This window comes from Bubalus kerabau, chromosome 6 (assembly GCF_029407905.1).
Source record: "Bubalus kerabau isolate K-KA32 ecotype Philippines breed swamp buffalo chromosome 6, PCC_UOA_SB_1v2, whole genome shotgun sequence".
In the NCBI taxonomy this organism is placed as follows: Eukaryota; Metazoa; Chordata; class Mammalia; order Artiodactyla; family Bovidae; genus Bubalus; species Bubalus kerabau.
In genome coordinates, this window is record NC_073629.1 from 45654246 (window position 1) to 45677816 (window position 23571).

The following is a 23571-nucleotide window of genomic DNA, read 5'->3' on the forward strand; positions in this document are numbered from 1 at the left end:
AGCTTTCCTAGTACATAATTCTACATAGGTTATTATGCAGATTAGATGGGATCCTAATATTTGTGAAGGTTTTGACATACAGTAGGTATGACATACAGTAGGTAGACATACATGGCAAGGTTTTGACATACAGTAGGTAATCAGAAAATACAAACTTGTAAAAAGCATCTTAAAAAGGGGGAGGGTCCTTCAGGAAAAGTTAGAAAAGAATCTAGTTCAATGGTGGACCACAAAATGATATTGCTTCAGGTCTAGAAAGAAAGGAAGGATGTAAAGACAGGAGTAGAAGAAGCTAGAAAGTATTATTGAGCTGGAGAGAAGAGAATCTGGAAATGGTGTTACAAGCAAAACTGAGAATGAAAAGGGAATAATATTATGACAAGAGGAATTACCATTTCTTGAGTGAATGTTGGGTGCTAGGCACTGTCTATACATTCTCTCATTTAATTCTTTCAGAATCCCCATGAAGAGCTTTGATTAGCCTCTCCTTTTTCTAGTGGAGGACACTGAGGCTCACAGATTTCAGGTATCAAGTCCCAGATAACCTGGCTCCTGAGTGGTAAAGCCTGTTAAATTTCCAAATACTTTTCGCTGCCATTTGGCCACCTCTCTCTTAACACTTTAGATATGGAGCAAATGGGACTCCAATTTTCACCTTCCTGCCTTTCCACACTGATAAATGTCGTGTTTGGAAATTTTATTTAAGCACACAGATGTATTTCCCTCTAGGAATAGGGTTTGTGATGCCAGATCATTATTTAAGCTTATTTTATTTTTTTATCAAAAGCTTAGTTAATTCAGAATGTAGCTGATCTATAGACTTATAGAACCTGTATGCTATGGTCTTACAAGATAGTCTATAGAAAACTATGCCTTCTTAACTCCAAATGAGAAAGTTGATGGCATACTTCTCTTTATCACTTTTACGTTTTTTTACCACTTTAACCACAGAGTAAGAAACCACTTCTACAATCCTCATCCTATGGATAGATTTTGTATGTGAGAAGAACAAAGTGAGGGATGTATTTCCCCAAGTATTTAAGAAATAATGTAGCTCCCATTACTACACATTGCTAATTGTGAGTTATTTGGTAGGTGAGTGACCATATGTAATGGAAAATAAATGCAGGTTTTGGCAGACGTGTATAGACTACATCACTACCTGTAAGACTCAGAAGTTCAATTAAATGCATAGATAAGACAAATGTAGTCCCAATAATGGTGCAATGTCCTCTCTAAGATCTGAGGTACACTTGGCTTTGCCTTTCCCCCTTTCCCAGCATGCATGGACATGTCTGAAATCTGAGTCTCTTACCATTGAACTACTGACACATTTAGCAAAAGGCAACAGGAAGCCAGTAGTTGTTCATAACACTGTATATATGACCTCTTCTTCCTCTACGTACATACATCTTGGTGCCAAATTTTGAATCTTAAATGTGTCCACTAGCTTAATTTATAAGCCCAAGATGTGATGAATATTTTCATTAAGACACCCTCCATTTCTGAGGTTCTCTCAGTGATCTCCTGCTGTATTCTTCTTCTAATGAGAGATCCACATGTGACCATCCAGTGACGACTGCATCCGTGGTGTGAAGGGCTTATCACTTATTATCCATACACTCTTCACTGACACTGAAGAGAGAAAAAAGCTCATTGATATTTGCTACCTTTTCACTTTTGATTCTATCGCTAGTCAAATATCTTCGGTGATCCATCTCACCGCCTCTAGCCTCCACTAACATTTCCTCCTTCATCCTGTAGTATCCTTTCCTTCTGACGTTAGCTAAAATCTATGTTCATTTATTTTTCTGATTAAAATGCTTCCTATCTCCTATCTAGAAGGCCACAAGAAACAGTAAATGATAAGGATAGTTAGGAAATCCTAAAAGAAGTGGATTTTTTTCCCCCAAATACCCATGATTTCTGATTAATTTTTCTGATTAAGATTAAAAAATTATAATTTAGTACAGGTAATATAACCATACCAAAGAAAAAGAAAAGCAAGAGACAAAGTGATTATCTGAGGAGGCTTTACAAATGGTGGAAGAATGAAGAGAAGCAAAAAGCAAGGGAGAGAGGGAAAGATACATCCAATTAAATGCAGAGTTCCAAAGAATAGCTAGAAGAGACAAGAAGGCCCTTTTCAATGAACAGTGCTTAATAATAGAAGAAAACAATATACGTACACCTATGGCTGATTTATGCTGATGTTTGACAGAAAACAACAAAATTCTGTAAAGCAATTATCCTTTAATTAAAAAATATAGTAATTTAAAAAGCAACAACAAAAGGGCAAAGACTAGAGATCTCTTTAGGAACATTGGAAATATCAAGGGAGCATTCTGCCCAAAGATGGGTACAATAAAGGGTAAAAATGGTAGAGACCTAGTAGATGCTAAAGAGATGAAAATGAGATGGAACGAATATACAGAAGAACTGTATTAAAAAATCTTAATGAACCAGATTACTACGACATTGTGGTTTGTCTCCCAGATCCGGACATTCTGGTGTGCGAAGTCAAGTGGGCTTTAAGAAGCACTGCTATTAAGCTAGTGGATGCAATGACATTCCAGCAGAACTGTTCAAACCCCTAAAGGATGATGCCATCAAGGTATTGTATTCATTATGTCAGCAAATCTGGAAGACTCAGCAGTGGCCACAGGACTGGAAAAGGTCAATCATTTCAATTCCCAAGAAGGGTAGTACCAAAGAATGTGCTAACAATCAGGCAATAGCATCCATCTCCCATACTAGTAAGGTTATGCAAAAATCTTGCATGCTAGGCTCCAGCATTATGTGAACCAAGAACTTTCACATGTCCAAGCTGGGTTTAGAAAAGGAAGAGGAACTAGAGATCAAATTGCCAACATTCTCTGGATTATAGAGAAGGCAAGGGGATTTCAGAAAAACATCTATCTCCGTTTCATTGACTACACTAAAGCCTTTGACTGTCTGGATCAAGACAAACTATGGAAAGCTCTTAGAGAGATGGGAATACTAGACCATCTTACCTGTCTCCTGAGAAACCTGTATGTGGGTCAAGAAGCAACAGTCAAAACCCTGTATGGAACAACTGATTGGTTCAGGATCAAAAAAGGAGTACAACAGAGCTGTCTGCCGTCACCATTTGTTTAACCTATACGTTGAGCACATCATGAGAAATGCCAGGCTGGATGAGTTACAAGCTGGAATCAAGATAGGCGGGAAAACCATCAACAACCTCAGATATGCAGATGATAACACTCTAATGGCAGAAAGCAAAGAGGAACTAAAGAGCCTCTTTATGAGGGTGTAGGAGGAGAACAAAAGAGTCAGCTTAAGACTAAATATTAAAAGAAAACTAAGATCATGGCATCTGTCCCCATTACTGCATGGCAAATAGAAGGGAAAAGGTGGAAGGAGTGACAGATTTCCTCTTCTTCAGCTCCAAAATCACTGAGGATGGTGACTGCAGCCATGAAATCAGAAGACAATTGCTTTTTGGCAGGAAAGCGATGACAAACTTGGACAGTGTACTGAAAAGCAGAGACATTACTCTGCCAACAAAGATCTGTATAGTCAAGAAGATCTGTATGGTCTTCCCATAGTGGGTTCCCATTGGAGAAGGCAATGGCAACCCTCTCCAGTACTCTTGCCTGGAAAATCCCATGGATGGAGGAGCCTGGTAGGCTGCAGTCCATGGGGTCGCTGAGAGTCGGACACGACTGAGCGACTTCACTTTCACTTTTAACTTTCATGCATTGGAGAAGGAAATGGCAACCCACTCCAGTATTCTTGCCTGGAGAATACCAGGGACAGAGGAACCTAGTGGGCTGCTGTCTATGGGGTCACACAGAGTCGGACATGACTGAAGTGACTTAGCAGCAGTAGCAGCATGGTCTTCCCAGTGGTCATGTACAGTTGTGAGACCTGGACCATAAAGAAGGCAAAGAATTGATGCCTTGAACTGTGGTGCTGGAGAAGACTCCTGAGAATCCCTTGGACAGCAAGGAAATCAAACCAGTCAATCTGAAGGTAGATCAACCCTAAATATTCACTGGAAGGACTGATGCTGAAGCTCCAGTATTTTGGTCATCTGATGCAAACCGTTGATTCATTGGAAAAGTCCCTGATGCTGGGAAAGATTGAGGGCAGAAGGGGAAGAGGGCGTTAGAGGATGAGATGGCTGGATGGCACCACCAATGCAATGAACATGAACTTGGGCAAACTCCGGGAGATGGTGAGGGACAGGGAGGCTTGGGGTGCTGCAGTCCATGGGGTCACAAAGAGTTGGACACAACTAGGTGACTGAACAACAATAACAAGATTGCTGGGCTGCTGAAGCCAGGGGTGAGTTGTTGTCCAGAACATCAAAGTGATATAGTTATATTTAGGTATTCAGTCACTCATTTGTGTCTGACTCTTTGTGACCCCACGGACTGTAGCCCATCAGACTCCTTGTCCGTGGGATTTCCATGGCAAGAATATCCTGGAATGGGTTACCATTTCCTCCTCCAGGGAATCTTCCCAACTCAGGGATTGAACCTGAGTCTCCTGTGTTTCCTGCATTGGTAGGCTGATTCTTTACCACTGAGCCACCTGAGAATCCATAGCTATAGTTGCTCCACTGTAAATTCAGGCTTTTAGCTTCTCTTTCTATTAAACAAAGCATTTCATAGGACTAGATTCTATGGCTTTGCATTTGGTTAAGGAAGAATAGTCTATGTTTAGAGGGGGGCTTTTCTAGGACCTAATTATACCTTAGGCTATTAAGTGAGTTCATCCATCTCTTTGTTAGATTGACATTATTCCATGACCTTTGCAGTTATAAAATTCAGATTTTACATGCATGAAGGCAAAATTCTTTATTTTCAGCAAAATGCTGAAGATTTTGAAGGAGCACAAGTGCCCAGATTCGTCAACAATCCTGCTTACGGCACCTAGAGTTCTTTGTCTTCAGAACATTTGGGTGACAGGCTTTTTTAAAAATTAAAACATCTTAGAACTGCAAGCTTTTGCTTTCTGTTTCATACACATACTGATAATTTCTTGGTAACTGAATAGTTTAATTTAAACAGGAAGGAAATGACTAGGAAGCTTTCTCTCAGCTATCAATAGAAGACGTATAGGACTATAAATTGCTCTTATTAAATTAACATCATAAAAGACAAGGTCAAATGCTGATTATAAAGGCCAAATCATCAGGAAAATAGATACAGCTACCTGTTCCTTACTCAGCCCAGGAAGCCTGATTTTCAGAGCAAACAAATTAGTATACATCCACAGATTTTTCACGTTTTCTCGTTATATAATTCAGACATTCTGCCAAACCCCTCACTCTGCATTATGGGTGCTTGGTCACCTCATTCAGAGAATAAAGATGCTATTACTCTGAATTTACTCTGAGGAGTAATATATGAACACATTTCTCAAAGGGTGAAGCCGTAACACATGTAGATATTATTGTCATTTTCACAGGTTTGCATACATATCCAAAATAAACTGTTTAAAAGACAAATTCAGAAACTAATTTTTGAGATACCTTTAGAAATCATGAGTAATGCAACTCAACAATTTACTTTCTAAATCAAACGGCTGCCATTAAGTTGGCATTTTCTTGTTGATTTGGACAACAGAAGAATTGTTTTTAATGTATAAAAAATTCTAGCAGCTCAAGGAATTCATCCAAACAAGTACCTGCCTTCTTGGGTAGGATGTCCCACCATTAGAACGTCCCAATATCATCATTAGGATGGTAGATCCAGTGTCACTCTGTTAAGGGTATGGTGGTGAAATTTCTCATCAAAAAAAAGAAACCCTTGACATTTCCTAGTCCTTCTCTTAATTATCTCTAATTAACCCACTGTACACTTGTCTATTTTATTGTTTCTCTCTTATTAACATGTTAACTCCATGAAGGCAGAGATTTTATTTTTCTTGTATTTAAAATTGTGTCAGGTCCATAGAAAGTGTATAATAAATATTTTTAACATATTAAAAACATTTTCAGAAACTCTGAAAAAAATGCAGTGGGTTCTATATAGTATTAATGAAAAGGATTACTGGCTTTATAAAAAATATGCAAATCTCCATAGACAGTAAATCTCTGCTTTGACTATCCTTGATGGATTTCTTTTATCTAACATTTGAGTATTTGGGAATCAACAGTGTCCATATACTCTTGCTCCCCAAATTAGGGTGTAAAAATTTCAATTTCTAAAATTAATATAACAAAAGAGCATATATTTATTTTGCTTCTTTCCTGACTATTTGGATTTCACACAGAAAGAAAATAGAGACTCATTAATTTATTCAACAAACATTTATTGAGTGCTTACTCTGTGTCAGGCACTTGCCAGCACTGGGAAAAAAAAATCTGTCCTGGGAGAATTCACATTTAAGAATGAGGGATAAAGACACTACTAAGCCTTTTTATTTGTTCTCTTCTCTGAACCTCAGAATGAAAATGACAATGTTCATTTAAATGTAGTCATGTTAGGAGGTTTTGCTCCTTCGAAGCCTTGCTAGCATGTTGGTAGGATGATAAAATTAATAGTGGCTGAAAATGTCTTCACTGACTTTAACTGAGTCTCTGTAATATGACAAACATTGCAAAGGTTCTAGAATATCTTCAAACTCTAGGAAGAGAAGTAGACTTTTACACAGATCACTACAACGGTGAAAGTGGCACCCCTTCATGAGTTGTAATGGAATTGCAAGGCAAACAGAGGTCCACCCTGCCTGGGAAAGTGGGGTCAAGGAAAGTATCCCCATTAGAATTCCAACAAGAAGCAATGCATTCTCAAATCAGCTCGTTCTAGAAAAAGGTTTTAATATGACTATTTACCAATAGGTGAGCAACTGTAGGGAAACAAGATGGTGAGATATGTTGGAGGTCATTATATTCCCAGGCTTCATGGAGTAAGGGGAGACAGAAATGTCTGGAACAGAAAAAGTCATTTGGGAAAAAAAGCAAACAAACTGCTTAACAGGTGCTATGGTCTTCAATTCAGAAATACAGCTAACCCATGCAGTCTAGGGACACTAGCTAGCCAGCTTAATACTAGGGAGGGAGCTGGGGAGATAAAAACCCTACAGTCGCTCTCCTCCTTTCCTCTAATTATGGTGAGTGCTCACATTGGCTGAATCCATCGATAAAGTCAATACAGATCAGCTTCTTTGGCCACAGGGCACAAAGGAGAAGAACCATGAGATAAAATGGCAGGGCGAACAAAATATAGCCAGAGGAGCAGACTTTGGTCTTTGGTGGCAGGACACACGAGCTGGAGCTTGACAGCTGAGAAGGAGTGCATAATTGTGTGAATTGGGTCACTCCAGAGAAGGAATGATGTTTGAAAAGCATCTAACTGGAGGATTGCTACAAAGAGTAGAAAATGTAGACTTGTCTAATTGTTTAGGAGATTTCCCTGAGCATGCTTTTACTGTCATGAGCTAATAGCAAAGTAACTTAACAGATTTGAAAGGAGTTTCAGAATCTGGGAACTAAAACCTCTTGCAAACACCAGGAGAAGCACTTCTGCAATCTCAGATTTTAAGAGCCTATTCCCACACCTTCAGTTGGATCCAAGGTGAGACTAATAGTTGGGAACAGTGTTATTTTATGAGGTATGCTATGAAATCATAACGTGATAGACTCTTACACATACTATTAATAAGTGCTATGGATGGAAACTTTCTTTCCATTTCTGTTTGGTCAATATAAATCAAGGGCATGTGGCCAAAAGAAAAAAAAGTCTTTAATCTCAAATTATTTCAGAGGATAATGGGTTGCATGTCTCTTGATGAGAAATTGTTTGTTATACAATTAGTTTAGACCTTGAAGTTCTGCTTCTTATGCATGTAACATCACTGAAGAGTCACTGAAGCGCTGATTTAAAAGTATTGAACCTTTGCCTACACTGAGTAACAGTGTGACCTGACAGTGGGGCTCAAACTTCAAAAATGGAATTCTCACACACAACTTCAATATGTAAATGAGATAAAAGTCAGGGTTCCCTGACAGTTTAAATATTCATTGTTTAGCAGAAAATGTTTTATGACTTGCTCCAAACCCCGAAGCACCAATTGTGGACCCTCGAGTTTCTTTGAGCAACGGTTTGAAAATCACTGACCTCAAGAACAGGGGATTACAAGTAGTAACATGACACCGAGGGTTCATATCTCAGTTTTTAAATTAACATGTCCCGTCAAGTTGCGACACTTTGGACTGTAACCTGCCAGGCTTCTTGGTCCATGGGAGTTTTCAGGCAAGAATATTGGAATGGGGTTTCCTTGGTGGCTCAGACAGTGAGGAATCTGCTGCAATGCAGGAGAACCGGGTTTGAACCCTGGGTCGGGAAGATTCCCTGGAGAAGGGAATGGCTACCCATTTCAGTATCAGGACAGAGGAGCCTGGTGGGCTACAGTGCATGGGGTCACAAAGAGTCAGACATGACTGAACAATTAACACTCACTTCACTGAAGTTGCTTGGAAACTTCAGGAAATACTTGTATTGATCCTCCCCAGAGAACAGATTCACAGTGTGACCCTGGGAAGTCACTACACCTCCTCCTCCTAATTTAGAACCCTTTTCTGTAAAACAGGTTTATTAACCTGGTACTCCATGATAACCTAGAGGGGTGGGATGGGGGTAGGATGTGAATGAGGCTCAAGACGGAAGGTATATATGTATACTTATGGCTGATTCACATTGCTGTACAGCAGAAATCAACATAACATTGTAAAGCCATTGTACTCCAATTAAAAATAAATTAAAAAAAATAGTCACCACACCCTTCATCACAGATACTGCGAAAATTAAGGCATAGTTGTTGCTCAGGCTTTAACAGATGCTTTGAAGAAAGGCTGTAGGTAAGACAAATAAAAAGAAGAAAGAGAGAGAGAGAGAAACTCAATACATTTTATTCCATCCTAACCAGTAAATGCTCTGAGAGAGTCCAGAAACAAATGCCTAAAACTCTAAGTGGATCGTGTCAGTTCCAATTTACTTCTTTGCCTGGACTGAGGTGGTCCTATTAGAGTCACCCAAGGATATGCACTGCTGCTTTTCTGGCGACTGGCTGTGTGAGAACAGCTGCAGGGCAGGGAGCAGTGGAGTTCGCCGATACGTCTGGGCCTCTGAGGACTAGTGAGAGGAGCTAGGACAAGCCAAGTGTAGAGGCAGAAGGAAAATGCCAGCAGGAGCTATCTGAGCACTGCTGGGCAGAAGGGTTATTGATGTGCATTTAAACCAAGCAGGAAGGGGCAACAATACACCAATAGAGGCTCTGTAAGAATGGCAGCAGCACCACCAAGCGTGATGTGCAGGGAGGCAGGCATCATCGGTCCCATTTCACAGATGCTGAAGCCAGACCAGGAGTTTCACATCCTGCAAAGCCTCCACTTCAGCTATCCTATCTACACTGACTTTTATCATTTTGCATAGACAGGACTATTTTGAGAAGAGAGGGATAACACCCCTCTTTCTTTCCACACCCCTTATTCAGGATTGGATTTTCTTTACTTCTAGACTGAAATATTTCAGTGGCTTTCTAAGCATGACAGTCTTTGCCTCCTATATCTTCTCTTATTCAGCTTCCAAGTGATGCTGGAAAATGATTCTAAAGCACAATATGACCTCACCTGCCTGTGCTCAGAAACACTGCATCAAGCTCTGTGCATGTCAAGCTTTGTGTGTGCTTTTCAAGATCCCACGTTATCCGAACACAACTCATACAACCAGTCCTTCATCTTATTACATTGTCCTCACTGTGAACATGTTACTGAACCAAACTTGGGTTTGCTCACCTGCACGCAGTAAAGCCAATAATCTATGGACACTTGATTATAGTGAAGGAAAGTGCAGCATTTATTGCAGGGTCAACCAAAAATTCCAGGCAGCTAGTGCTCAAAAGGCTTGAACTGCCCAATAACTTTCAGGAAAAGGTTTTTATAGACAGAACGAGGGAGGGAGTTGGTGGGGTGTGTGATCAGCTCATGGACATTCTTCTGACTGGTTTGTTGTTGTTGTTTAGTTGCTGAGTTGTGTCTGACTCTTTGCAACCCCATGGACTGTATCCCACCAGGCTCCTCTGTCCATGAGATTCTCCAGGCAAGAATACTGGAGTGGGTTGCCATTTCCTCATCCAGGAGATCTTCCCAACCCAGGGATCGAACCTGCATCTCTTGCTTGGTAGGCAGTTTATTTATCACTGAGCCACCAGGAAAGCCCCCCTTCTGATTAGTTGATGGTGAGGTAATTGGGAGTCACATTACCAACCTTCTAGTTTCAACCAATCTGGGGCCTATATGCTTCTGGGCAGCAAATAGTTAACTTCTTTCACCTGATGGGGGTTTCAATATGTGCAAAACAACTGTTAGGCCATAGCCCAGAGTATTATCTATAGTCCTTGCAGAGGAAACAAAGGTCCTTGACTTTATATAATGGCCAAACTGTTACTATTTTGTCTTATTCGACTATTTCCTTTGTTTCTGCATTTTCTCACTTCTCTAATTAGATTATTCTTTGGAACTCAGGGAAGGCCTAGGAAACTAAGGTTTTTCTACCAACAAGTGGCAGACAGAGGACATGGAGGGGGCATGGAGGAGGTGTCCTGCACCAGGAAGGCCCTGTATGGTCCTGGCTTGGTTACAAACACATCATGTTTCTCATTGTTCTCAGAACTCCATCCACCTTCTTTCATTTCAAAGCCTTCTCACTCTCCAGCATAAATTGCTCTTTCATTTTGGATAACTGTGGAACCAATGATACTCTGTACATCCTCAAATCCGATTGCAGCTGACAATCCAGATTCTTTTCAGATTTCCCTATGCTCGTCCCCTTTCATCTCTCCCACCACTCTGCTTCCACAGCAGTGTCATGAGGTTTCTTTTCATTGGAGACTCTTGGAGTGGGCTTGAAGTTCAAAGTCCTGGGTTTACAATTAGCTGTGATTCGGGACAAGTTAATTTCATTGAGCCTCAATTTCTTAATCTATAAAGGTAAAGAATCTGCCTGCAATACAGGAGATGCAGGTTTGATCCCTGGGTCGGTTAGGTCCCCTTGGAGAAGGAAATGGCAACCCACTCCAGTCTTCTCGCCTGGAGAAATCTATGGACTGGCTCCAGTCCATAGATTTCTCCAGGCAAGAATACTGGCTCCAGTCCATGGGGTCACAAGAGTTGGATACAATTTAGTGACTAACTAACCCACCACCATCAACTAGGAATAAAATACTTTTAAATGAGATAAAGTATCTGAAAGCCCTCAGCATTGTACCTGGCACAAAGGAAGTACTAGATAAACATGTACTGAGTGGGCGAGTGAGCAAAGAGAAAAACAACTGAGTGCTCCTGTAATGACAGGGCACACTAACTGTTGTCTTGGAAGAGTAGAATCAATCATCCTTGTTTTCCAGCTATAGAATGAGAACACTTTTCAACAAGGTTTCCCTTACAAGATCAGTGTTGGATAATAGGCCTGTGAAACCTACAAGTTGCAAGTAGGAGGAGCCATTAAGTTTGAGAGTCTGTGTTGACTTTTTTTCCTGTGGTGATGCAACTTTCTATTTCTGCATAAAATCCTTCAGGTTTGTTTACCTCAACACCCAGTTTCAAGCATTATGTCTGTTTCATTGTTGTCCTTCTTTAAATTCCCTTTCACCAGACAAAGCGAAAAGTTTGGCTTTGAAGTCCTAGGAAGCCGCGCTGTCAGTTACTGCAGGAACCCGCGGAAGTACACGTGAAAGCAGGCATTAGAGACCGTGGAGATCAGAGGGCATTTCAAAAGCGGCGGGAGCTATTCAGATTCTCTTATTTAAAGGGGCTCTGATGCTAGAAGATGGTGTGTTGGACCCTTCTGTGCTACCAGTTTGAAATGTATTTGTAGTTTAATCATACAGAGTCCTGATTTAAAATTCCCAGTTTCAGGGGGAAAAATAGTTTTCTGTCCTAGGGATCTTGTGCAGCAGTCCTTCCTGAGGAACCCCGTGTCATGCTGTCCTACCATGTCTTCAATTCCTGGGGAGGATTTAGGAGTCAGGAGATAGAAGGAAAATGAGAAGATGTTTGCTCTTTTTTGGTCCTAGGATAAAGTCATTGCCTAGGTGTTGAACCCTTGACACCAGTGTACTGTGGGTCTAGAAGACATTAAGCAAATATTTGTAGACTGATCTGCTGATTTCAAGAACTGCTTCTTCATCCTATGAAACAATGATATTCTTTTACAGGTTACAATGTTAAGAAAGAAATGAGGTTAGCTGTGGGCAACTGCTGGGGTCCAGCCCCGGTGGATCCAGGGAATTCAAAGCGGGGACGGCATTGGGAGGATCAGGAAACATTGCTTAGTTAATCGTTAATTAAGGATATAAAGACTGGTTAAATAAGGATAGCTCAGTGAGGAAATTCAGTGGAGAAAAGAGGCTGAAATAAGGATAGCTCAGTGAGGAATTTCAGTGGAGAAAAGAAGCTGAATAATTCAGCCAGAAGGTGAGAGAAAGAACGACACGGGGAGACCAAGTTTCGGTTAACAAGGCCTGCACTTTATTTTCCAAAGTAGTTTTTATACCTTAGGTTATGCATAGAGGATAATGGAAGAAGGGGTAGAGTCATGCAGTAAGCCAGGCTTTCTTCCTGCAAACTTATCATATGCAAAAGTTTAGGTGATTTGCATCATCTTCTGGCCCGGAGGCCTGTTAACATTTTAAGACCCTTTCTTCAGAAAACTTATTTTTCTCTAAAGGTGATTAGTCAGGTGCCACCCTCCAAAAGCATTAGATAAAGTTGCATTCCTATAGGGCAAATGTGTGGTGGGCTATAACAAGAAAAAGAATTAACTCAAGGGTCCAAGGTTACAAACATTAAAGCTACTACTTACACCAATTACATTAATCAATACACTGCCAGGGACACAGCAGGTAAGGGATATGGAGACTTAGCAGCAAACATTGGCCCAACAAGTGAAAAACCCTTCACCAATACAATTTCTAATCAATCTTTTAACTGCTCAAAGGAATCTGTATTTAGACAGTTTAGAACATCTCATGCCTCTCACAGTTGGGAGGCTCTGAACAATCACATGTGGCCGGAAAAACCTATTCAGGCAGGCTAGAGGACTTCCAAAGGAGTTTGTAGGTTGAAACACTATCACACCCAGGAACTATTAACTGGAGCTATAAGTTAACTCTTTTTTCAGAGAGAGGTAGTGGGGGACAGCTCCCCGTAAAGTCAGAGGTGTAGGTGAGAGCACAAAGCAGAAAGTAGGCAGACTCTGGTTTTGGGGGTAGATGCTCGAGAATTTCCAGGGGGACTGCTGAGGCTTGATCCTGCCTTTGCGTATGCCGAGCCTCCTTCCTCATGACCTTTGCCATGGGCGGAGCTCCTCACGCTGGCTCCCGGCAGGCAACCCTATACTGGCATTTCTCTGACGACTGAATTTGACAAGTGAAAAGAAAGGAAGAGGAGAGGAGACTCTGCTGGTTTGCATTTCACTCTGTGCAAAGTGACAAAGTTGAGGATGAGCAGACTTACTGAACTAAAACATTAAGTTGCATGTTCAGGAAAATTGAAGAAAGCAAAATGTACAGTTGCTTCTCCCTAAAAGTCTTTTATGGCAGGGGAAAATAAAAGTGCCTGAGTTGTCAAATTCTCTTCCCTCATTGAAGCAGAATTCCCTCTTGCTGTCCCCCAGGTGACTTTTTGTATTATTTTAACTACCATAAGCACTTTGCTAGATGACAGTGATTACTGTGTTAAAAACATTAAAATTGAAATTAAATTTTGGATAGAATACATTAAAGAAATAATTGCATAGATCTGTCACACTTGAACCAAGTTTCTCAGTTGGAGGATCAACAACAACAAAGCATTTTCCCTTTTACTTGCATCACTACACTATATTCTATTTAAGAATTAAAAGGAGCGTGGTTCACAGAATAGAAATCAAAACACAGTGGGTTGAAGAGAAACAATGGTATGATTCAACTCCAACTTCTTATGTAAACTTGCATCATATGATAATGTAGTTGTACTGCATATTCAATTTTGATATGTAACCTTTGAAATAAATTGGAATATTCTTTCCTGCTACTCTTGGCACTTGCCAAGTGATCATAAACAATAATCTCATAAAGGTCACTTGCTCGATAAGCACTGCTCTCGGCAAGGAGTGCTCAGGACTACTCAAAGAGATTTTTCCTTTTCTCTAAGACTCTTAATTTATTCTTTTTTCCTTCTTTGAAGCTCCAAACAACATAAATTCCCTTATACCATGTAGACTCACAGGATTTCTGGAATGATTATTGTTTTTCTCTTTTTCTTATACTTTACTCTTTTTTTAAACTTAAATTGGCTGATGGAAATAGGCAAAGCACTTTAGGGTGGGGGAGAGAGTTATGTTACTCAGCCAAAAACTACTTGGCTATTTTAAATAAAATGATTATTTGATTTCAGTCTCTCTCTACTCAATTAATGTATGTGAGTAGACATGGTTAAAACACACAGGCATCTATATACTTGTGACGTTCTCTTTACAGAACTTGCTCATTTAATAAAATGTATTTTAGGAACTTTATAACCTATCCCAAATGAGCTCAATATTGCTTTACCATAGTAGCCTCAGCTCTTTATATAAAAGCTAAAATCTCTATTCAGTTATATTTGAGCTCCAATTATGTCAGTTGTGTCTTTTACCTTTATTCACCAGCAAAATAGCCCTAATCAATATTATTGTACTTGCGGATAATAACTTCTCTTCAGTTCATTTCAGTTCAGTCGCTCAGTCGTGTCTGACTCTTTGTGACCCCATGAATCACAGCATGCCAGGCCTCCCTGCCCATCACCAACTCCCGGAGTTCACCCAAACTCGTGCATCGAGTCAGTGATGCCATCCAGCCATCTCATCCTCTGTCGTCCCCTTCTCTTCCTGCCCCCAATCCCTCCCAGCATCAGGGTCTTTTCCAGTGAGTCAACTCTTCGCATGAGGTGGCCAAGGTTGGAGTTTCAGCCTCAGCATCAGTCCTTCCAATGAATACCCAGGTCTGGTCTCCTTTAGGATGGACTGGTTGGATCTCCTTGCAGTCCAAGGGACTCTCAAGAGTCTTCTCCAACACCACAGTTCAAAAGCATCAATTCTTTGGTGCTCAGCTTTCTTCACAGTCCAACTCTCACATCCATACATGACCACTGGAAAAACCATAGCCTTGACTAGATGGACCTTTGTTGGCAAAGTAATGTCTCTGCTTTTGAATATGCTATCTAGGTTGGTCATAACTTTCCTTCCAAGGAGTAAGCGTCTTTTAATTTCATGGCTGCAGTCACTGTCTGCAGTGATTTTGGAGCCCCCCAAAATAAAGTCTGACACTGTTTCCACTGTTTCCCCATCTATATTCCATGAAGTGATGGGACCAGATGCCATGATCTTAGTTTTCTGAATGTTGAGCTTTAAGCCAACTTTTTCACTTTCCACTTTCACTTTCATCAAGAGGCTTTTGAGTTCCTCTTCACTTTCTGCCATAAGGGTGATGTCATCTGCATATCTGAGGTTACTGATATTTCTCCCGGCAATCTCTTAGTATAGGCCAATTCATCTGCTGTCAAATAATACAGGTGACTATCCCCCCTTAAAAGATAATGACATAAGAAAGGACTTTCTTGCCACAGGCCTATCTAGAGATATTTACATGAGTCATACTCATGATATATAGAGCAATCTGAAAGTTATATGGAAAGGGCAGTCAAGATAGAAGGTCATACACAGCTTTCCATAGGGAGGATTTGCCCACATTCCTAACTTACAGCCCATTCATTTCAAATCTCTTTACACATTTTAATCAAATAAATGAGAGTAGGACATTTTCAGAATGAAATTAGTAAAATAAAAATTTTCACTCTTTTTTATACAGCTTATTCTAAAACATGATTTGGAGTAACTGAATACACAATTGTAATTTCAATTTATTATTTAATATATGCCAATTTCTTAATCTGTATTTTTAATCTGTAAAGTCTCTATTGGATGTTACAGTTACTTAAGCAACAATTCTTGTTCTCTCTCAATCTCTCTCTTTTTTTCTCTCTCTCTCAACCTGAATTAAATGCCAAAAGTTTTCAAATAAGGAAGAACTGATTTAACTTCCACTTAAGAGAGGGTAAATCATCTGCCTATAATGCAGGAGACCTGGGTTTGATCCCTGGGTTGGGAAGATCCCCTGGAGAAGGAAATGGCAACCTACTCCAGAACTCTTGCCTGGAAAATCCCATGGTCTAAGAAGCCTGGTAGGCTACAGTCCATGGGGTTGCAAAGAGTAAGACACGACTGAGCAACTTCACTTCACTTTTGAGTTGTAATGAGAAAAATTATAGCTCTGATATCATTTGAATTGGGCTTGAAGTAGGAGTACATGTCAAGGGACACTGATGCAGGAATGCCAACCAGGCCTGGGTATACTGAATGAAGTAGTGATGAGAAGATTCTTTTTACCTCATGTCAAACTTTGCACCATTATAATGTCCAAAATTTATTAGTACTAATGCTGTAATGATGCTAAAGCCGAAACTCCAGTACTTTGGCCACCTCATGTGAAGAGTTGACTGACTCCTTGGAAAAGACTCTGATGCTGGGAGGGACTGGGGGCAGGAGGAGAAGGGGACGACAGAGGATGAGATGGCTGGATGGCATCACTGACTCAATGGACGTGAGTCTCAGTGAACTCCAGGAGTTGGTGATGGACAGGGAGGCCTGGCACGCTGCAATTCATGGGGTCGCAAAAAGTCGGACACGGCTGAGCGACGGAACTGAACTGAACTGAATGCTGTTACAGTGGAGTTTTGGAAAATTCTAGGCTCTTGGGAGATGTTTCTTGAAGGTCTTATGTTCTTTTCTGATAATTAAAAAGTGAACATTTATTATAGAGAAAACACTGGCTTTGGCTAGAGCACCCGGTGCCTAGAATTTTAAAAAATCAGTGATGAATTTGGATAAATATAAAAAATGTTATTAAAATGTAGATTTTACTGTCCACTGAATCTTTTTCTCAGTCACCAACACGATAGAAGAACACACATTTAATAGAAGCCTAGCTGGAGCTGACTGGGAAAAGTGAAAGTGTTAGCGGCATCCAACTCTTTGGGACCCCTTGGACTGTAGCCTACCAGGCTCCTCTGTTCGTGGAACTCTCAGGCAAGAATACTGGAGTGGGTTGCCACACCCGTCTCCAGGGGACATTCCTGACCCAGGGATCAAACCCAGGTCTCCTGCATTACAAGCAGATTCTCTACCGTCTGAGCCACCAAGGAAGTCCTGACTTTGGGAAGAAGAGGAGCAATTGTGGCCTCTGGTAAAGTAGAGATTCTGTGGTTTTGACTGTTTCCCACAGAGCTTCCTCCTTTGTTAATAAATAAAAGTCAGAGAATTTCATATATGGTCAAAACTTGTAGCTTATTGTTGTGGACTAAAGGGCACAATTATTTCTTTCTCCGGATAATTTTAATTTGAAACTTAAGTCAGCACAAATACTCACTTAAACCAATATGATCCAAAGTAAATATTTAAATTTAGAGATGCATATCTTTGAGACATATTGTCGTATTAATATATGGTAGGGCAGATGGACCAAATAAAAATTCAGAACCGAACAAATTTCAGGAGCTATGAATATATTTTACTGCTTATCTTCTATTTGTTCTTTTTTTAAAAAAAGCTGTTCCCCTCTTTATTATGCTACTTTAGTTGTCTAGCACCTATAGGAATGGATCTAGAAAATGTGACTTGATTTGATGAATCCTGCAAGAATTTGCATTTATCTTTGTCAAGAGGATAACTGAAGGCAGTGAGGTTTCTGTGAAATATTCTAATTAATCCAACTCACCATATTTTTGTATTCTGAAAATCCTATCAACTAAAATTCAATTCTCATCTTAAGAAGAAGGAAAAGAGCAGAGGTGTCCCTGAGGAGGAAAAAGGGAGGAATTAAAATTTAAAAAGCGAATGGAACTAAACGAAGGAACCAAAATAGGAAACTTCTGCATAAACATCACCCATGTTTCTGCTTTCCTTCCTACAACCCCTGCCCCCTGCCTTCTTGGAGATCCAATGCTGTTGTTAGGAAACACTTTACACTTCCAGAAAACCCAGAAACTTTTACCAACTTATCTTAAACTTAGCCAGCTTGTTAGTCTGTGTCTGCATTCTGGCTGCCTCATCTGCCATGCGTAGTAGCTGTCCCTAATGGGTGGTGAATTTGTTTTTCCATATGCAAAATACATCTCACAGTACTAAGTAAAGCAAAAGAGGCCCATTTTCTAAGACTCCCTCTGAGAATGTGTTTGGACAATTTCTGCCCAGATGCCAGTATGCAGATGCATATTTCAGACTTTTTTTTTCCTGATTAGCATGCAGCCAGGACACCTGTTTTGCTGCCTGGTGGAATCAGATTCGAAATGAAGATACACCTGCACAGTCAAATATTTGCATTGTATTTATAAACAGAGCTCTCAGCCTTGGAGGGAATTACTCCCCTCAGTCCACAGGTGTGTAGCTGTAACCTCTGAAATGACCTCAGTCCCATTTTGTAGCATCTCATGACCATTTTTAAAACTGCATTTATAAGCAGGTTTGAAGTGTTACAATTTTCAGAGGGATTACTCAGCACTTGTGTGTTGTGTGCATTGGAGAGGCGACCATAGAAATCTGGAGCAAATATCCCATTTTGGCAATGGGATAAGTCAGACACCATACATGATGTTTCTAAACACTGAAAAGGACAGGCAGGTCACAGTCCAAATGTACACTTTTCTTTTTCAAACACTTACATCTAAACACATTTAAAACATCTATCATTTGAAAATTAAGTTTAAGCTTATAACTATGAATATGAAATGGTCATCTCTAAAAGTATAGTAAAAAATGTGTAGTCACTTGAAATTACAACAAATGAGAGCTCAAATACAACACTGTTATACTTTATTTTTGATTACTTTTCAGAGTGATTTTATCTTAAGGCATTATATATATATATTTATAAGTGGACATACGATATGTTTTATGTACATGGATTAGGTAGCTGTTTTTAAGGACAGTAGTACCTACTGGAAGATTATTTTCTACTAAAGTGTGGAAGATTTAAGGTCTTATTAAAATCATCTTTGAGAATGTATCAAACCTATATAACTACAGTTTGGGGGAAAAAATGAGAGCCTGGCTATTATATGGCTTGATTTAAATGATAGAATTTGAGTAGCATAATTCAGGATTTGTGATTAATATGCTTCTAGGAACTGAGCTTTCAAATCTTTTCAAGTTCATCAAGCACTGCTTTCATAGGCACTTGGGTGGATAAATTATATTCTTCTAAATTCCTTCAAATTGAGAACATTAGAATTAAACTCTATCAGTTTAGTAATGATTCTACATGAGCCAGATCCCAGTCATTCATAACTAAAATAGTGAATCCCTCAGCCTAGCATAAGAAGGGAAACACTCAAATAAGACATTTGGGCTGTTAGAGAGAACAAAAATATAGATTGGCCCTATATTTTTTACTTAATATGTCTAAATCAATTAGACATTTGAATTGTGGTATTGTATTTCCAGGAAGCTTCATTGCTTTCTATTATCCTCATGACAAAAATAAACAATTCCTTTTGAAATTGTAAAGAAAAATGCCTCCCACTGAGTTGATGTTGTGTGCTGTTCTATGCAAGAACATATGTGTAATAAAAAATGAGAAATTATGGATCAAATAATGATGTTGGAGCCACTTACGTAAACAATAGAGAGCATTTTGGATGAGCTCCAAATATCATCACTATTGTTTAATTTCAGCCCCCGTTATGCATCTGTCTAGGCTAGTGTCAAAGATAATAATCTCACCAGATAGATATAAAATGCACAACTAAAATTACATGGCCCTATGATTCTGTTTACACATAGTACTAAACCACTCTTTTCCAGCTGACTGACCCAACGGAATATTTTGTCCACTGAGCTCCCTTGCAAATTCAGTGGGCTGATGCCCATTTCTTTGTATATATTAGGTCATTTTGTACCAATGAAGGAATAAAGTAACTAAGAAGAGACATGAATATGTCTGCTCTCTAACGAATCTGTTTTTTACATCTTGCTCTCTGCCTTTCACATACAATTATGGGCTTTCAAAGCAAAGGAGAGCCTTAGTGGAAGTTACAAAATGCCAATTAAAAGAAATGGACAGAAGCTGAGTGCCAAATCACTCATTCTGGGAAAAAGAGGAAGAAAAAGAAAGCCATGCATTTCAGCTCTCTTTGCTAAAACGTCTTCTGCCTCAACACACAATAGGGTCCCTAACTAGAAGATTCAGAAAGTTACTCAGTTCAGGACTCTGTGTTTAATTCAAAACCACTTCTCAGAGAAAGTTTTCATGTATGATACTAGTTCTCAGCCCCCTAACAACAAAAAAAGAAATGAAAAAAGAAAATGCTAGCCAGAAATTTTTATTGTCGAATTTATACCTAAAGTAAAGGCAATTTTGAAAGCTATGAATTGTTTGTGGAAGGAGGCATCTATTCTTTGTTAAGTCATGGATTGAAAGACAAAACTTTCTGTCGTTTATTTTCTTTGAATGCAAAGCATTGCACTCTAAGTAGGGCTGAACAGGATCTGCCTCTCCATCACTGACAGTTAATAATTAAATCAAACATTATATTCAGCAATAGAACATATGCATCAGCTTCTTTCAAATTTCATTTCCTTCCTGTTAGGTCCATTAGTGTACACCAGACTGCCTTTAGAAACCCCCTTATTGCTGCTGTCTTTCAGCACAGTTCCTGAAATGGATAATGTGGTACATATTATGGGCAATTACACAGAACTCCCTAGTGATAGGGTTTTAGAGTTACAGAATGAAACAGCTGGAACTACAGAGCTATAAGCTAATCATAAAAAAGAAAATAGTTAAAAAAATAAATAACTTAGACCAAAAAAAAAAAAAAAAAAAGCAAACCCAAAAAGCAAACCCAAACATGAGAGGTCTTATAAAACTATTGATCTTATGGAAACTGTCTGTACCTAGAAGAATCTCTAAGGGTTCACAGTGTAAAAGAAACTACATCTAAATATGGTATTTTTAAAAATGTATTTGCTAAGTCTTTCACACCCCTGGTGTAAAAAGCATATAACAAACAGCTAGCAAATATGAGGTATTGGAACCTGACATTTTTCTCTTCAACTTTATCAATGTGGTGTTTTCATATTAGTGCATTGTGAGATATCAAGTCTTCTTTTCCAATTTTATTTCCATGAAAACATATATAGTACTAGAAGATGAGTTTCCTATTCACTAAATGAGCCACATGCATAATATTTTCGTCTTGTTACTTTATACTTGGGCTTGGGTGTGTAGTGCTCATGCTATAGAGATAAGAAATGACATAATCTATTTTTCCACTTGGTTTGGGGACTGCAATTGGAGTGTTCTGCTTGAAAAATAAAACACAAACATTAGGCATTCACCTAAGGGAAAAGTTTCATATTCTAAGGGGAAAATATATGTCCTGATTTTTTTCACCGATTAGGGAAGAAAGTAATAATGGGTTGAATGGCAAAAAAATGTTGCTTTGTTTGATTGTAAGCAAAGTGCAGTTTTAGCTTGTACCAATGAAGTGTTGTGAAAATTTTCAGTAAAATTACTTTATAACTTGAGAAATAATGGAACAATCTGCACAGTAACTACTGTGAAATGGAACAAAAGTGGGTGCAATTTCAAACTTTAAATATAGATACAAAACTATTTTCAAATTTGTTGCTAAAGCAGTCTATGAAAATCTGAAGCTATTAAAGGCAGATATTTGTACAATTCTTAGAGGTCTGTTCTCTTTCTCTCTAAAGAGATGGATTACATAGTCACAGCCAGATTTATGTGACTACTTATGGACTTTCATAAGGCTTTAGTAGCCAATATTTATTTCAGCAACAATAAAATGGAGCAGGAAGAAGCTAGACATAAAGCATGCTATCCAGTTTGATATCCTTAACAGTCATTGTCTCCTGCTTCCCTTAAGAGTAGTGATTCTTTGTTGTTGTTAGTCACCCCCCACCCCCCTTTCCAGTAAAAGCTTTATTATGATAGAGTGGAGGGAGGGGAAACAGAGATGTTAACAAGACAAAATGTGAAAGTCAAAGGAAGACTATGTCTCCTCATTATAAAAAATAATGTTCATTGTAACAGTGAAACCCTCATTTGTTTTTACTATTGAAGCTATATTGGTGACTGTACAATATAATAAGTGAATATGCTCTGAATACCCAAACCTATTTGTTATGTAGCAAACAAAGTTCAGGAGATTTAATTGGAGGTTATGTTTCTGCATGTCCCTGTTTTTCATAAGGAGGGATGTTGAATGGAGGGAGAAAAGACCTAATGGAAATGGCATGAGTACTGGGCAGAGGGATCAAGGAACTTCTTTAACTGATACTTAAAGAAATTTGTTTTTATTTCTGTATAGATTTAACTCCAAGGGGGGAAAAACTGTTCTCTTTCTATTAATTTCTAATATAAGGAATTTCCAGAGAATTCCCTGGCAGTCCAATGGTTAGGATCTGATGATTAGTTAAGCCTTCACTGCTCTGGCCTGTGACCCAGTTTCAATCTCTAGTTGGGGAACTAACATCCCATAAGCTGTGCAGCAAGGCCAGAGGAAAAAGAATTTCCAGAATGATGTCCTTCCTCTTTATATTACACGAATGTTTTTATCTATATTATATCATCTAACCATAAGTATGGTTTGCATTTCTATTTAGGCAAAAAATATATATATATATATCCTTTAGAGCACACTCATGCCAGTTGTTGAACTTAAGCACTTTATAAACATTAACTGATTTAATCCTCCTAACCACACTGTGGTGTTGGTACTATCTGGTACTATCATTATCCTCATTTTGCTGATGAAGAACCAAACCAGAGGAGTCACCTAACTGGCCAGTCATAGCTTTATTAAATGGTGGACATGAGATTTGAACCTAGGTACCTGGAACCCAGAATCAGAGCTCTTAATTATTACAATGTAATGCTTTCGACTCAATGGACATGAGTTTGAGCAAACTCTGGGAGATCGTGAAGGACTGGGAAGTCTGGTATGCTGCAGCTGCAAAGAGTCGGACACAACTGAGTGACTAAACAATAATGCTTTTGAAAACAGACTTATTGCAGACCTATAAGGTTCATAAATGATCAGATCTTAGAACACTCCTCTAAGCTGGTTTAAGAATGATTAGACATCAATGAATCATGCATCCATGTCTGGAACATGCAAATCATGATTCCACAATACTATTTTGGTTACTATTGGAAAGCCTGTACAATTCTCACATTTACCTTAGACCTAGTTCCAAAAAAAAAAAAAAAAAGGAACAAGCCCATCCTGCTAGTATCATGCTACATTTAGTTCATTGATCTGCTAATTTAATGTATTTAGCTTCATTCTAACAGTTATTCTCCAGACAGCATCAGATTCTTGGCTGTAATGGCCTTGAAAGCATCTGGAAAAATATCTTTCAATAATCCAGTGAATACGAGGTACAAAAAAGTTGCCTTGTGATAAAGCAGCCTATCGTG

General features: G+C 39.1%; 1 long non-coding RNA gene across 1 annotated transcript in view; it reads right to left on the reverse strand.

Moving 5' to 3' along the window:
- Nucleotides 1-23571, reverse strand: part of LOC129655083 (uncharacterized) — a 166378-nt gene that overhangs the window by 60305 nt on the left and 82502 nt on the right. The gene's annotated exons all lie outside the window — the stretch shown is intronic.